Consider the following 15,464-nt stretch of genomic DNA (forward strand, 5'->3'; position numbering starts at 1 on the left):
TGCATACAGCAGAAGAAAATCCTCAGAAACTGCTTCCTTAAATACCTACTGAGCAGAAAGTAATACTAATTAAGGGAAGCTCTTTCCCCTTAGTAATGAGCTGATGCTCTGACACTGAAGCGCCTGATGTGGCAGTGATCATATAGCAGTGAAGATCTGGAACCCTGTGGCGATGCTGCTGGTTTCCCTCTGTACCAAGCAGAAGCTGGACCTGTGCTCTTAAAAACATGCAGGTATTTTCCCCTGAAAAAGTCAGGATTTATCAGCAGCTGCTCACAGGCTCACCTCCAGAGTATCACAAGATTTGAGCTTTTTCTCTTTAAATTTAAAGGTGATTCTGCGTTCTGAGTTTTATTGGTTGCAGACACCAATTTCCAGTAGAGCTGCAGTTACAGTTGCAGTAAATTGAAGCCAACTGAAAGCCGAATTTCTTTCTTAGTTATCTTTTACCAATCTCCTCAAAGCAGTTGATAGAGCCCAAGGGGTCATGGTCTGTGAGCTGCTCTGGGTGAGAGTGGTACATGGTCCCTACTGAGATCATGTCCTTCACAGTTGCCATAGCCAGAAGGACTACAGGCACTCCCAGTGCCTTGTCTACCCCAAAGTGTCTAAAACATTGTGGGATAAATGAGAATATTTGGGGGAAAAGGAGAGGAAATGTCATGCAACAAGAGAAAACTTCTTGCTCAAATATGTGTACATCTTCTTAATGCTTAATGGAGAAAGACACCTAATGGTTTCCAGAGCTCAGTAGCTAGATAAAAACAGAGTGCAGAGGTGGTGGAGTGACAATATCTGTTAATGAAAAAACAGGATATCTGGCTTGGGCTGTCGGGCACTTGGCCCAGCACTCGGCCAGAGCGAATCGGCTGAGCTGCTCTAGAATCGGCACCAGCAATATTCAATTCTCTTCCTTGTCAAATGCCATAAATTAAAAACAGAATAAAAAGCTTTTAAGGGATGTGCTCACTGACAGTTTAATATAAGTGGCTGTGGGATCATTTTCTACAGATAGGTTTATATCGGGAAAGAAATTACAACTCGCTTCATAGCAGGTATTTTACTGTTCTTGCAGAGTTTCCTGAGGTGCTTGGTCATAAGGAGGGACTTCCCAAACCAGCATCATGTGGAAGTCAGTGGGACAGTGGGTCACTGTGGCCATCCAGCTGTGTGATAAGTGCTCCAACCCCTGTACCCGTGCCAGGCCGAGATAAGGCGAATGCAGCTGAGGTGTCAGCAGGGCTTCTCTTGCCTCCAGTGGTGAAACCAGCCTCTGCTCAGGGGCACAGCTCAGAAAGCCCAGTGGCATCCCCAGCCACCAGGTGTGCCTTCATGTGCATCCTCTGTGCCTCCTGTCCTGCTCTGCTGACACAAAGCCACAGCATTGCCCTCACCTGAATTTGTTGTAGTGCATAATAAATCCACTCGACGCCCATCTTACATTTTTGATGACAAGAAAGTCCCCAGAAAATGCAATTTGAATGAACAGAAGCTATGTGTGAAATTTAGCTTCTAAAGTTTAAATGATCAGTTTTGGCACTCAGACATGAAAATTCCACTCTTTTTTTTTTTTTTTCCCTCAGTATTTTAAATTATTTCATTTAAAAATTGCCATTTTTATTTCCTTCAAAAGTTCAGTCTGGAGGTGGGATGAAAGAGTCATTAGTCAACTGAATATTAACTTTTAGACCTTTTGGGGGGTTTTAGGAAAAAAAAAAAAAACAACTTAATGAAAACCCAAAATACTTTTTCTTCAAATTTTCCATTTTAACATTATGTAAAAATCACATGGGTCAGATTTTTGAATAATAATGATATTGCATCTTCTTGGCTGTTGATACCCAATCATCAGCAAAAAACACTTATGATCTGTGAGGCCATGGTGAAGTAATTTGCGGTTGCTCTGTGGAACCTATTCCTTTCATTGTGCTTCTGTTCAAAATGTGGGTAATAGTCTTTCACCATTTTGCCCACTTCCCTGCTGCTTTTTTCTCATTGTAGTTAGCTTCATGGCTAAGTATAGAAAGCCCTCTGGACCAAAGTTTCAGGAATTCTAAGGTAGTGCCAAATTTAATATTATATCCCTGGACCTATAACAAAGGCAACGCCACTCATGATATTGTTTATTATTAATATCTAGGAAATTTCATTAGTAGTATGAACTTGGCTCAGTGCTGATGGATGCCAGTGGAAACCCTTCCACTGACTCCAGCAGGCTTTGTATCAAATCATATTTGCATCTGAAGATGTACATCAGCTAAATACAATCTAGGATAGAAGAAGGTCAATTCCTTTGGAAGGGAAAGGTGAAGAGAGTACATCCTTCCTTTTACGCCTTTGTGTGCACAATTTTTTAAAAGGCCATCATAAGTAATCCTCTTTACTGCAGATTTGACCATTTCTTTTCTCCCTGGAAAGCATAAAAAAAATGAGCATTAGAGGAGATTATTAAGGACTATTTGTTTCAAGTAAGATACCAGGAATAAAAAGAGTTTGGGCTTGATAATACTCTGAGTTATTTTCCAGTAGGTGAGTGCTGTAACTGCAAAAGCAAAAGAATTCAAATAAATGCACCAGAGGGAACTCCCATTGAAAGGGAAAGTTGAACCAGCCACTTTCCTTGGCATCTCTAGTAACTACCTGTGTCACTGAAATTTCTACTGAGTGACCTTCTTGTTCAGCTATGCTTCACCCAGATTTGCATTTGCAGTGCTTTGACCGTCTTCTTTTTTAGAAGTGCTAGTGCTTGTGATTTTTTTATGTTTGGGTTTGTTTTTTTTTTTTAAATTGTTCTGACTGGTTTGTTGGCTTCATTGTAAATTGAGAAGTGCTTCCTTGTACACCAACTGCAATTTAGAATTTATTTCCATTTGTTTAATAGAAATAGTGGTGCAAACATGGAGTTGCAAGATGAGTATGGAAAAAGTCGAGCAAGTGTCACTGCTGTCAGAGATGCCGTTGGATTCAGACTGGGTGCTGGTGGCATTTGTGTTGCTACCATGGTAGTTGTCATGTTAGAGAATTTATTCTTTATGTCTGACTTGCATCTGATTTGTATCTGCCTTGTTGCAACTCCATGCCTTTTTGTCCCGCAGTTGTGGTTACATTATCCTATCCCCAAGTTTTTCTTTAGACTAAACCCATTTATTCCACTTTCCACTCCTCCTCCCTCAGAAGACACCTTTCACCCTTTGTTTACATGCAGGCTCACAGGCATACCCACCCTGGATGCTACCTGCTGATGCCATTATTATTATTCTTGCTCTCAGCAACACCTTAACTGTTCTGAATGGGATAATCGATATTCTCTGCTCGTCTGGGAATGGTAATGGGCTGACTGTGCCACTCTGTAGCATCAGATGAATAGTTAAACATCGGTATGTTTTCATCTGGTGCAGTCCAAGGCTGCCAGCAGCTCCCAGCTCCTCGCTCACATATACGTGAATTTTTTACAAGGCTGTGCTGTACAATGACCATTCAAGGCAGAGATTCCTTTGTTTCTTCTGTATATCCTTAGACTAATACTATCCGTATTTGTTATGTATTAATCATTTTTATAGTCATCTCTGTGTGATTCCTTCTATAAATAACAATCTCAAATCTCTCTCCTATCTTGTTTACCAGAGCTAATTCTTTAAGTTGGGTGTCACCACCAGAGATGTAGCCTAAATGAACACAGATAAAAATCATAACATAGGCTTGGTTGTAGTGAAGCAGGGTTTTCTTGTTTCTGCTGCAAATCAAGCCTTTCAAATAATCTTTTAATCCAGTCTCTATAAATACTGCACAGTGGTGGCAAAAGACAGGTGCTAGTTTCAGACTTAAAGCTGTCATGTTAGTGACTGGCATTAAATATATAATTCCTTCTGTGTCTACATCATCTGTAAATGAAAGTCTCCTGAAGGAGAATTTTCCAGGGAGGTTAGAGAGCTGTGAACCAGTGACTGCAGAGTGTGCCTTGGAGATACAAAGTTAGGAGGAAAAGCTGAAAACATGATATGTCTTTTTCAGTTTGACCTCAGCCTCTAATAGTGTTTGGCAAGTCAGCCTGGCAGATAAATTGGTTCATATTAGAAAATGGGGTTGATTTATTATGAAATTGATTGCAGCCCTGTCCTGTGCTGAAGGCATTAGCAGTTAACAGCATTGGGTGCCTCAGCTCTTAACTAATGGGCTTCCCCCAGGCTCTCCACTGCTGCCAGGCTTTTACCCACAGCCAGTAGCATCCAACCCGCACACCTCCGCTGGCCCCTCCTCACGGATGCAAAACCTTCCCCAGGCAGGGCCGTGTCAGGGAATGCAGGCTGGGCTTTCCAGATGGGCTGGGGTCTTGGGAGCCTGCAACTGTCTCCTGCCTCATCACCTTCAGGCAGGGCAGGCTGAGATGCCCAGGAGGCAGCTGGCATTTTCCAGAACATACAGACTTGCAGGAGCAGGGCCAATGTGAACTCTGCAACCAGCACATTGAATTAGCAAAATATTGTACGTGCTTTTCTTAGGACACTTTTCTGAAAATGCAAAGGGTTACTGGAAATACAGAAAAGTATCCACAAAATATCTTTCTTTTCTTTAGTAATATTGAAAAGTCTTTTAACCACAAAGAAAAGCCATCACCAAATGTAACAAGGGACTTTCACTACTTTTTGCAGACAAAGCCACATTCACCCACAATGGCCACAATCTGCAGTGTAGTTGCCTCAAATCCCTTGAGACGGTGGGGAATAGCCTTTCCGTCTGCATCTGATTAAAGCACAAATGAACAAACCAAAAACAGTGGCCACTTAGACCCTGTAAACTATTTAGGGTCTATCTAATTTGGGAAACTCTAATCTACTATTTACAATATGGGTACAGATGTAATAAATACAAAAAAGAGTATACCCAGTGTCAAAGCCAGTCTCTTATGTTCACACCTTTCTCTTTGGAGACTCATCCTGGGCCCTATGCTAAAGAGCAAAAGATTTTCCAGGTTAATTTGCTGTAGTGATAGTTAAGCCTCTTTCAACAGTTGTGCTTAGAAATCACTGAATAGCAGATACTGAAACATTTAGTGGCTGGTTTAAGCAATATTTTTCAGTATTTTTGAAGGAAAAGTGTTTTCAGTGATTGAAATGTGCCTTTAGACATTTTCCAAATGAAAAATTTCAATATGAAAGAACTCGGTGGCTTGAAAGGAAAGCTCATTGCGAGAGAGCCTGTAATTGGAGAAAACTGAAAATAAACTTTTCAAAATAACTGAAAACAAATTGATTTGGGGGGTGAAGAAAGGTTGGATTTTTATAAATGCTTTCCAACAACTACCTGCCAGTCAATCACATACTGGCTCTTTTTGCGTAATTTACTTTTCAGGTAGCAATGACACTTGCTACACTACTGCAATGATGGCCTGTGCTCCTGACAGTGGCACAAGATTTTCTGACTATGCTTTTGCCATCAATTTCAGTAGCATTTTGATGTATGAAAAAGAAATACAGTATAACTGCCCTGCAGTAAGAAACAGTTGCACAACATAAACTTTTCCAGAGGACAGTTGTTTCTTTAAGAAGCACTCAGTATCTCTTCAAACCAGCCTTGGAGATAATGTCTTTCTCTTTCCTGTCCTAGCAAAAGGTATGTCAAATCTGGCAACAGCTGCCAAGGAGCCCAGAGACAATAGCGTGTGTCTTACTGAAGCAAAATGTCCATGTGGCCAAGAGCCACAGTCATCTACTACACCACTCCAGATCCTCTCAAGCCAGTACCATACCTGCCCTCCTAGGGTTTGGGTTTAGGGCTCACTGAGGCTGCCAAGCCCTGGGTGTATTCACCAAGACATGTTCCACTCCACAATGGATGTGCTGAAGCTGAAGGCCCTATAGCATCCATACCCTGCTCATTTAACAAGCAGTCCTGGAAAGGAACCTGCAGCTTTCCCATCACACCACCTCCAGCAGCACCAAGCAGTTAACATACAGATATGAGCAAGACAGCTGGGACCTTCATATATTTTCCAGATTATTTTTTTTAGGGTAGCACATTGGCCCGAGAAACAGTTTTGAATATTGTGAATAATTGCCTAACATGTCCCTTTTCAGTCTTGTGCTCTTATCATTAACACCTCCGATTAGCAAAAACTCGGAGTCTGAGATGTTCCTTTGATTTAAAAGGTTATAAATTTTGGATGCAATGTCAGAGAGTAAATTTTACAATGCAGCTTAGCTGTGGACTAATTAAAAGACTACCCCAGTACTCTTCTCACCCAATACATCTCAGATTTGTGACAGCCTTCAAGAAAAGTAATGATTTATGCCACGTACACCATATGCAATCTATTGATCTCTCTGGGTGTACATATGCTCTGTGTGTGTGTGTGTATGTGGGCTACAGCCCGTGTTCATGATGGCTTCTTCACAACTGTGTGCACAGATGAAACTTTCTCATACCAGAGAATTTATAGCAGTGCAGTTAATGATCGTAGTCATTTTGCTTCTTTGCCACTGCAGGGGTACTACTGCTGTTTAACTCCAGACATCCTAGAAGTCAGAGCTGGACATTATACTCCAGAGGAAGGGGGTTCACCTACTCACATTGCTTCAGTGCACAGAGGTGAGATTTATCAATGCTGTTTAGCTGTTGCTTAGGTCTTGATTAAGGTACCCTGACCCATGCTTTGTGGACCTTGTTGATTCTGTATAATTTAAAGTGAAAATGGGGAAAATGTTCATGTTTCACTTGGCACCGTGCATTGAGTGGTTCCATTTCCTTTTGGCTTGGGAGTCAATGTTTTGTGGTCAGAAACAGTGTCCTCCTCCGTGCTCCGCCTGACACAAAAAATCAGGATGACTCTAAGATGACTTATGCTTCCCGGGGTTGTGTGAAATGGCTTTATCCTTGCCAGTAGCTCTTCCTAAGGCCATGTCTGCAAAGGAAAAGCTCCTTTCCACCATTAGAAAGGCAAATATGAAAAGAGCAAAATGGCAACATATGTTTGAGAAACAAGATTTGGATTGACCGGGAGAAAGTGGGAAATTATATCAACCAGCTTTAGTTCGTGAAACCCAAAGGTGAAACCTCTGAAGTCTCATGGATTATTTTTTAGGTCTTTCTGAATCATTCTCATTCTGGCTGTTGACATCAGTGGACTTGGCACTAGATCAACAGGGAAACAGAGGGACGGTTTCCCTCCTATACATGCAGAATTAGAGATACATACCAAGACAGACAAGCTAGATTCAGATGAGAGGGGAATTCTGGTTGAGAGTGTTCATGTAAAAAGTATTATGCAGTATTAGGCTTGCGTGAGCTCTCAGTGTAATAAAGGAGAATTGTATAAGCCTTGGCAGGAACACTAGGACTTTGCTTTGATGAAAAAAACTGGAAACATACACTTAGCTTTCCTACTAGTTGTAATTATCTGGCTGTATTGATTGTGGTGTTAAGGTTATCCAATGGGTAGGGTGTGAGCAAGGATCAGGTTCAGTCCGTGAATTAAAGCTGCAGAGTGTCAGCTCTAATTTACACACATACAGTTTGAAGATTGTCCTCCTGCAACTGCAGAGCTCCCTGGGATTGACACAGATAGGCAGCATATGGAGCCTGTGCAGCAGGAACAGAGGCACCCGGCACTTGGCATTGCCACTCTGTGTTATGCAAATATCTGAGTTACAAAAGAAGGAAACAAGGGCAGAATAAACTGGGGGGTCTGGTCTCTTCTGCAGGCCCGTGTAAAACCCTTGGGGGCATTAATGAAATCTGCAGACTTGTGGAAAGGAGGACAGGCTTCTCAACTCTGATTTTAGTCCTAGAAACGCACAATACCTTGAAGGCGAGAGGTGGTGGTTACTGTGGTTTGCACACAAGGCTTTGCACAGCAGGGGCATCTATGCAGCCTGCACAGTAAAATATGCTGCTCCTTGTTCTCCAATACCACAACCACAGCCAAAGTACAAGAACCAGCAGTTTCAATGAACAGGGCTCTCATTAGCATACCATTATTCTCTCTGGAGACAAGCCTGTCCCTTCTGCTGCTGAGCTGTCACAGAGGAGACTGGCAGAGAAGCAGGAGATGATACCCCTCATGGTTGTGTAATGTACCCCATGTGTACACTGCTGTATTGTGTGGACAAAATACAGAGAGGACCCAACCCACCCCCTTCAGACAGCTCACCGCTCGCTCACAGGCACTCTGGCAGAGCTGGCTGCTCCTCAGCTGAAGGCTTTTCTGTAGGCTTTCCAGTGAGGGCCTGGTGGTGCAATGTTTCTGGGAAGCCCCAGCCTTGAGCAGGCAGGGTTGCTGCAGCTTGGTCCTCACTAGCCCCAGTGCTTGCTCTCCTCTTTCAACCTTGGGTCCACTGACCTCCAGCCGATTGCCACTCTCCTCTTCTGTCCCCTGGCTGGCTGAAAAGAAGGGGAGGAAGAAGGGGAAGAGTCCCTAAGGCACACGTCTTGCTAAAACTATGCTGTTTGCCAGCTGCTATATCATCCCGTCCAGGAGGTGGCTGTATATCAATGGAGAACGATGTTCCAGCAGGGTACACATTTCATACCTTCCTGCTCTGCAGGGAAGGGTGGAAGTCAGTTAGCTGTGACCTGCTGAAAGGTCCTCAGAAAAGGTGTTCACCTGACTAGGAGCAGCAACAGAGCAGACCTGAATCGCACCCCACTCCACTGCTGTTATTTCACTTTCACCATGACTGCTGTGCAATTGCCTGTCCATTCACAAGTATTTGTTGTGAGCTTATTTGGGTATCTCTTGGCATTTGAGAGGTGTCAATCCGCTAAAACTTAAGTGGCAATAGCTAATCACAGTTAGTTTTATTCTCTGCAGAACATAACATGAAAGCATATGGCTCAATAGCAGAACTTACTTTCTCTGGGATAGCAGCATGGTCAGTTCTGAAAAAAAATAATAATAAATCAGCAGAGGACAGACTCTCTGGTCCTTGCTGTAAGCTCCAGGGATCCTGTACTCAAAGATGCATCAAAAGAAGAACGCCACCCCCCTCACATCATTATTCATTCCAAAAAATGGCAACACCAGGTTTTCTTCTCACCTCTGATATCTTGAGAACACACTGCTTTCAAAGGAGAATAATTTTTGTTGGGTCCTTCAAATTCAGTGCCACTCATTTTGGATTTTAAATCTCTCTGTAAAGGTTTAGAGATGGAAATTTCAATCCCTAGACCCTAGAGGATGTGCAGAGTGGGTGTTATATTGTATTCATCCAGAAAGCAGCCACAGTCACCTGTCCATCAAAATCAGAGGACTCCGTTACTTGTGTGTATACTCAGTACACTAAGCAAGAGCTGTAAACAGTATTTGCAAGATTTCCAACATCCTTCCACAGCGAATTCTTTACAGCACAATTTTTTTATATCATAACTTACATTTCATTCCTGTTTTCCCAAATCTTCAAAGTCAGAGGACCAAATCCTTCCTTTAGCAATACTACTATGGAAGCTACTAACTCATAGGAATAACCAGAGTACAGGGTTTGGCTTAACTTCTTGCCTTGATGCCAATACAACATTTTGTAGATCTTTTTTAGGTGTTTCCTATTGTCATGGCAACTAATCAAAAACCTTTCCGTGAATAGCCTTGTCAACTGCAATACAAGCTCCTGGCTGACTACAGCCTGCAGTTCTGCTCCAATGTGATTTCACAAGCTCCTCTTGCTTGACCTTTCATCTCCTATCTTTCCCCAGATCCCTTATTGCTCAAGCTAGAAATATATCTTTTGTTTTGCAAGAAAGCTTTAAAAATCTTTATAAGTGATAACTAACAGCCAGATCTTGCAGCTGACTTCAAGGAGAGAGTTGCCTTAGGAGAGATTACAGGCTATAATAAGTGCCTCTCCTGCACAACTGAGCATGGAGCACAATAAATCCCTACGAGCATGGGCTCTAGCAGTGCCTTGAACTCTGCACCTCCCTAAACCTGCCCTATAACACAGAGGAATAAACCGAGCTGTAGGGAGGGGTGGGCTTGGTATAGGGGATCTCACTTGTGAACATCAAATCCCACGGCCAGATTCCCCTGCAGTGCCGTGGCAGCTAAGAGAGGTATAGCACGTGTCACCGAAGTCTAATACCACCTTGCTCGCTCAGCTCCGGGCAGCAGGGTGGAGAATCCATAGCGGTCAAGGCTGCTAGATTTGGGGTTTGTGTCTGATTTTTTCTAAGGTGTTTGAGCAGACACAAGGGAAATTGCAGCACTATGGAAATCAATAAGAGTTTTGCCCTTGGCCTTCTACAGGACCAGGATTTCACCTGCTGTCTCTAAGGTATCATGCTTACCAGGAGCTAAAATAACTCAGAAGAAATAATACGCATTTTGCATATACATCTCATCTGAAGTTAGTTTCATTATCCCTAGACAGGGAAAATAAGGCAGGGAGAGGTGAAATTTCATGCTCTAAGGTCAGCCCATCACTAACCCTGGGAACAGAAGAGAGGTCTCTGAAGTTTCCCCTCCCACGTGGGAGCTACTGCTACAATTCATTATTTTAAGCACTTGTAAAAAAAAAAAAAAAAAAAAAAAAAGGTAGGAAGGAAGGAGGAATAGAAATTACAGGGATAAAAATCTGTCTTTATATATACATATATATTATATACATGCTATATATATAGTTTTGTCTTGTCTTGTATCTTCAACCCTGCTTTAAATAAAAACTCACAGACTTGTCGGTTTCCATCAGGCAAAATTATTATTCGGCTTTAGAAAGAACATCTTGCCAAGTGTTGCAGTTCAAAAATAAGGAAAACAGCTCTGCCAAAATGCAGCAAATGTGATTACACAAAGCCAAGAAGACCATAATTAGATCATTACCATGGAAACAACCTAATTACATGTGTAATGCAGCAAGGTCTGAGCTGCGTATCCGAATGTGTTTTGCTATTGTCTAGCAGGGCCATAGCACTGCCGTTTGCCTTGTGTTATTAAGCCACCTTGATCATTTTGGATCGGGTGATCTTGGAATAAGTCCCCCTCCCCACTATGGAAAGAATTAAACTGTGCATGAAATGACTTGAACAAGACTGCCTGAGGCTCGGCACTGTATGCAGGCAAATGGGATCCTGCCTGCACGACCAGCAGGGCTAGGCAGCCATGACTTCACAGAAGCTGTCTTGTGACAAGATGTGGAGCTCCCCAGGTAACAGCCTGCAGCCCCTTAGCCATGTCCAGGAGTTGACATTTGATCATAAGTGCAGCCCTGGCCAAGAAAGCTGAGCTTGCCAAAGACTTGCTAAAGTTTGCTGCCTTCCTCTGCCTTGTGTTAATTTCTCCGTTGCAGCAGTAATTCATGACCAGGATGGTGTTCAGTGGAGAATGCATGTAATGGCCAGGCAAAAGTGCCCGGGGTTCCCTGTACACTGATCTGCACGTTGCTTTCTTGTGTAGCTGGACTAGGTGGTGGAAATGGGGTTTAAGCAGAACTGGGTTATGATACTGTCTCACTGGCGGAAACCAAATCACTCCTGAAGGACAGTGTCACGGTTCTTATTTTCAGTCTGAGAAAATGAGGCAAGGTGAAAGGATGTGTTTCATCAGCTTGGATGACCAAGGCAGAATTGTGAATAAATTAGATAAAATCCAAAATAATTTCAGAGAGTTAAAGGCAGCATCGCACATACATGGCTGCGTGCCTTGCAGCATAAAATTAGATACACAGGAAGAGACAGCGGCGTCATTGATGAACCTCTGCTATTATCTCCATAGGGCTACAGACCACTGCTGTTGAATCATGTGGTTGTAGTAAATATGACCCACAGGGTATATACACAAAATGATGGTAAACACTGTCACCCTCTTTCCTGCGCATTGGACTTCTGTGTCCATTGTGCGGTCAGACTGGATATACCTCACTCAGCAGGAAGTGAAGAGGATGGCTCATTAGCTAAGGGGTACAGTAATAAGGCAAAAGGCAACGGGACTGTCTGGCAAACCTACTGCTTCTGCTAATTAATGAGGAGAGATGGTTGCTGGGCCAACTGCAGATGTTGCTGCAAATTATACCAGTGCTATCCCTGCCAGCAAGCTCTCTCTGCAGCTTAACATCTCCAGGTGTTCTTGCCACAACAATAGTCCCTGCTGTTCATTTTGCCTCCTTCCAGGGAAAATAAAATGCTTCCTTTTGGTGGGAAGAAATGTTGATACTGAAGAGTTTTTCAAGCCCAGACTCCACTCCCTTAATTTCTTCTTGTCTTGTATTGGTCCCATTTTCCTTCTCTGATTTGTCCTTAAACTTTCTTCATTTTCTATTCAAATTGCGTTCTGAACCACGGAATAAGGCTGGAGAGAAGCACCTCGGGCAATGCTGATTTCCTTGCTTGGTTTCCCAGCCATGAACACTAAAAGGGTATCTTGAGGAAGCTGCTGAAACTTCTTCCCATCGTGGCTCTCTCCCCCTCCCCCAATGGGGCCATTGGTCCTGCCAACACTGGCAGTGCTGCAGACCTGGCCAATGCAGGACCGCTTACTCCTCTCTGGCTCTGAACAGGCTGTTTTTCTCTGATGCATCTATTGTACAAACTCATGTAAGTTCACTGGGTAAAACCTGATGTTCAACTTTTGTGCACAGTCAGCAGAATGAAAGAAAAAGAAGAAAAAGCCCAACCCCCAACACGTTCTCCAGTTTTGCTCTGTATGCAAAACCTGTCTGTACAGTTCTGCTGAGCGCTGATGCCCTACTTTTATCCCTCACATAGCTCAACTAAAAATACACCAAGATTTCAAGCAAGGTCCCTGCTGTGAACTGTCTGAGCAAGCAGGCGTTGCTGCAGCCCCAACACCAGCGCAGCGCAGCCTGGCCATGGCTGCACTGTGCTGTGCTCCTGGCGCAATTTATACCAGCCCTTGGCACTAAATAGGATGAGAAAAAGCCAGCAATCTTGAGAAAATCAATACACCTTCTTCCCATCAGCTCAGACAAAATGTCCTGACATGGTGTTGCAAGAACAAAATTGAAGAAAGATATGAGATAACTTAAGAACTACTCTCTATTATTACTACTATTAGTGTTATTTATAACACAGTAGTACTGAGGCAGCCCTGCTGGTATAGAGGGTGGCTTTAAGCAGTAACATCTGGGGCTCTGAAATGGTTACGGAAATAAAACCATGCCTGAAACTCTTAATGCTAGATGATATACACACTTGTTTCATGTGCTTAAACAGAAAAGAGACTGCCATGCTATTTTTGTCTAATCTGTGTGGTCCTGAGAAAGCATGATAAATAAAGGTTATTGGGACCGGATTTTAAAAGCAGGGGAATCCAATAGAGATTATTCGTGTTGAAGATAGAGTCTATAAATTCTCTGCCCTGGAAAAAGTGACTGAATTTTACCAGCTGGCTTCTGAAGTTATCCTAAACAAAGTTTTTCACATTAGCATTTTTTTTTTTAGAGGGCTTCAGCTTAAAGTTCATTTAGCTGTCTTCTGCTTAATTTTCTGTTGCATAAGAAGGAAAATGGAAAGTATTTGATGATTTTTTGCAAATAAGAATGTACATATATGGGTCTAATTTATTTGAGGAATGGCCATTACTGCTATGACAAGTCAACTGTTTTCATATGCAGGGCACTAACCTCTCAGGTTCTTTGCACTGGGCTGTTCTCTGGTCAGGACCATCATTTGCAATATCTGGGAGGAAACCCCAGGTGTTCCAGCTGTGGGAATGTTAATTTGATAATCCTGTGAAATAGGGAAATGTGGCACTTGGTTCCTGCTGGAGGGCACAAATCTCAGATGTGTGTGTGCTGCTGGCCCCCAACGCTGCCTGCAATGCATGTGGAGCCTCTGCACGCAGTGGGCTGGGGGCCAGAATGGGCTCCCCTGCTTACAGAGGTACCCAGGCCCAAGAGGGTATGTCTGCTCCTTGCCTGGTACTACACCTCCTCCATCCCCCTTCTCCTTCCCCCACCAGAGTGTTCTCAAGGGAAAGACAGACATTTTTCCTGAAGTCTTCCAGCAATTTCTTGTTTAAGAAGGGGAATCAGGCTCTGAGGAAAAGCCTGATGGATGGTGCACTTCCCAGGGCGCCCCCACACTGTTACAGAAAACACCTATGATGCAATTCCCTGGCACACTAAATTATGAGTAAAACACTTGTAAAAGCCATAAAGGTACACGCATTTAATTTAGACTTCAGGAAGCTATTGCATTTTTTCCCTATTAAATATTAATTCCCTTTAAAAGAGTACTTTTGAGCTGTTTTGAGAACACAACTGGTACTCTAATGTCATCTAATTAATTAAGAATTTCATACGCATATGTATTAACAGTCTGCTATTATTGCTGAGGACATTTCACTGGTATTTAAATATATTGAACCAAACATGATTTGCATTTAAATGGCAATGATTCGTACAGCTTCCTGGAAAAGCACGTCTGGTAGATGAAGTATGACTTTGCTTCCCTGACCTCGATGTCCCAACAGTACGCCAAGGCAGCTCAGCTAGGATTTCACTCCATGAATCGAGAAATGGCAAGGAAACAGCAGAGTTTCTCCCCAAACACAGTACAGACAGGGTCCTTTGTGAATCCACTAGTGACAAATGCAATCTTATCAATCACCAACATCCCCATTAACAATGTCATGTCTCTTATCTGCTGAGCTGTCCTTTCTCACCTGTCTCATTGATTCTTTTGATGTACTTTTTTATTGGAGATGCTAACAGGGCCCCTGTAATATCCAGAGTCACAAATGCAGAGGCAGAGCTGGTGGGAGGTGAAGACATGGGTCACCTCTTTGTCCCCTGACTCCAGCTCCCACCTCCCTGAGGTGGGTACCTCAGGCGGGCTCTGGTGCATCCCCATCTTCTTATGGCCCCAAGGATGGGGAGAAACAGGGTGCAGAAAGGAGAAGGTAGGGTGTGGGGGGTTAACCACAAGAGATGCATCAGCGGGATATGCTCTCCTTTAAGAATTACCTCAGTTGTTTCCATTTCCAGGATGACTTCCCAGCACTTATGCATTACTCTTCTACTTGTCTAATATGGTTCACATCGATTTTTCCCCTTACTCTCTGCTGACTGTACAGTCTGAAACACCAAAGACCTTAAAGTCAAGGTCAAGTTTTTATTCCCTGAGTAAACAAGCTGGGGAGAAGGGGAGAGCACTTACACCAAAAGGTACACTCAGAAAGCTATGGAACAAATATATTCCTTCTAAAAAACTCTCCAAGGAAGAAGGCGTGCAAAAGATTAATCCTTTCAGTCCGCAAACTCTGCATTAAATAAAATCCTTACTCCTCAGGAATAAATGTTAAGAGGAGGCCACTGTACACGTGACCAAAACAAAGCCATTCTGTAACGTTTAAAGTCAAACATGAAGTTAAACACTGTGTAGTCAAGGTACAAGGAAGCATTAAAAATTGTTTTCATTTTGCTAGCAGCTTACATTTTGCCCACGCACTGAATACTTTTATTTCTCATCATCATATCTAAGCATTGATCCCATTACATTGAATTCCCAGTGTTATTTTT

General features: G+C 42.9%; 1 long non-coding RNA gene across 1 annotated transcript; it reads right to left on the reverse strand.

Moving 5' to 3' along the window:
* Nucleotides 1-2,119: 2,119 nt before the first annotated feature.
* LOC119156785 lies at nucleotides 2,120-8,422 on the reverse strand. The gene is made up of 2 exons (XR_005107287.1): nucleotides 8,147-8,422; nucleotides 2,120-2,410 (listed from the first exon to the last, which is right to left on the reverse strand). It is a non-coding gene; the product is annotated as an uncharacterized LOC119156785 (long non-coding RNA).
* Nucleotides 8,423-15,464: the final 7,042 nt, after the last annotated feature.

This window comes from Falco rusticolus, chromosome 13 (assembly GCF_015220075.1).
Source record: "Falco rusticolus isolate bFalRus1 chromosome 13, bFalRus1.pri, whole genome shotgun sequence".
Lineage (NCBI taxonomy): Eukaryota > Metazoa > Chordata > Aves > Falconiformes > Falconidae > Falco > Falco rusticolus.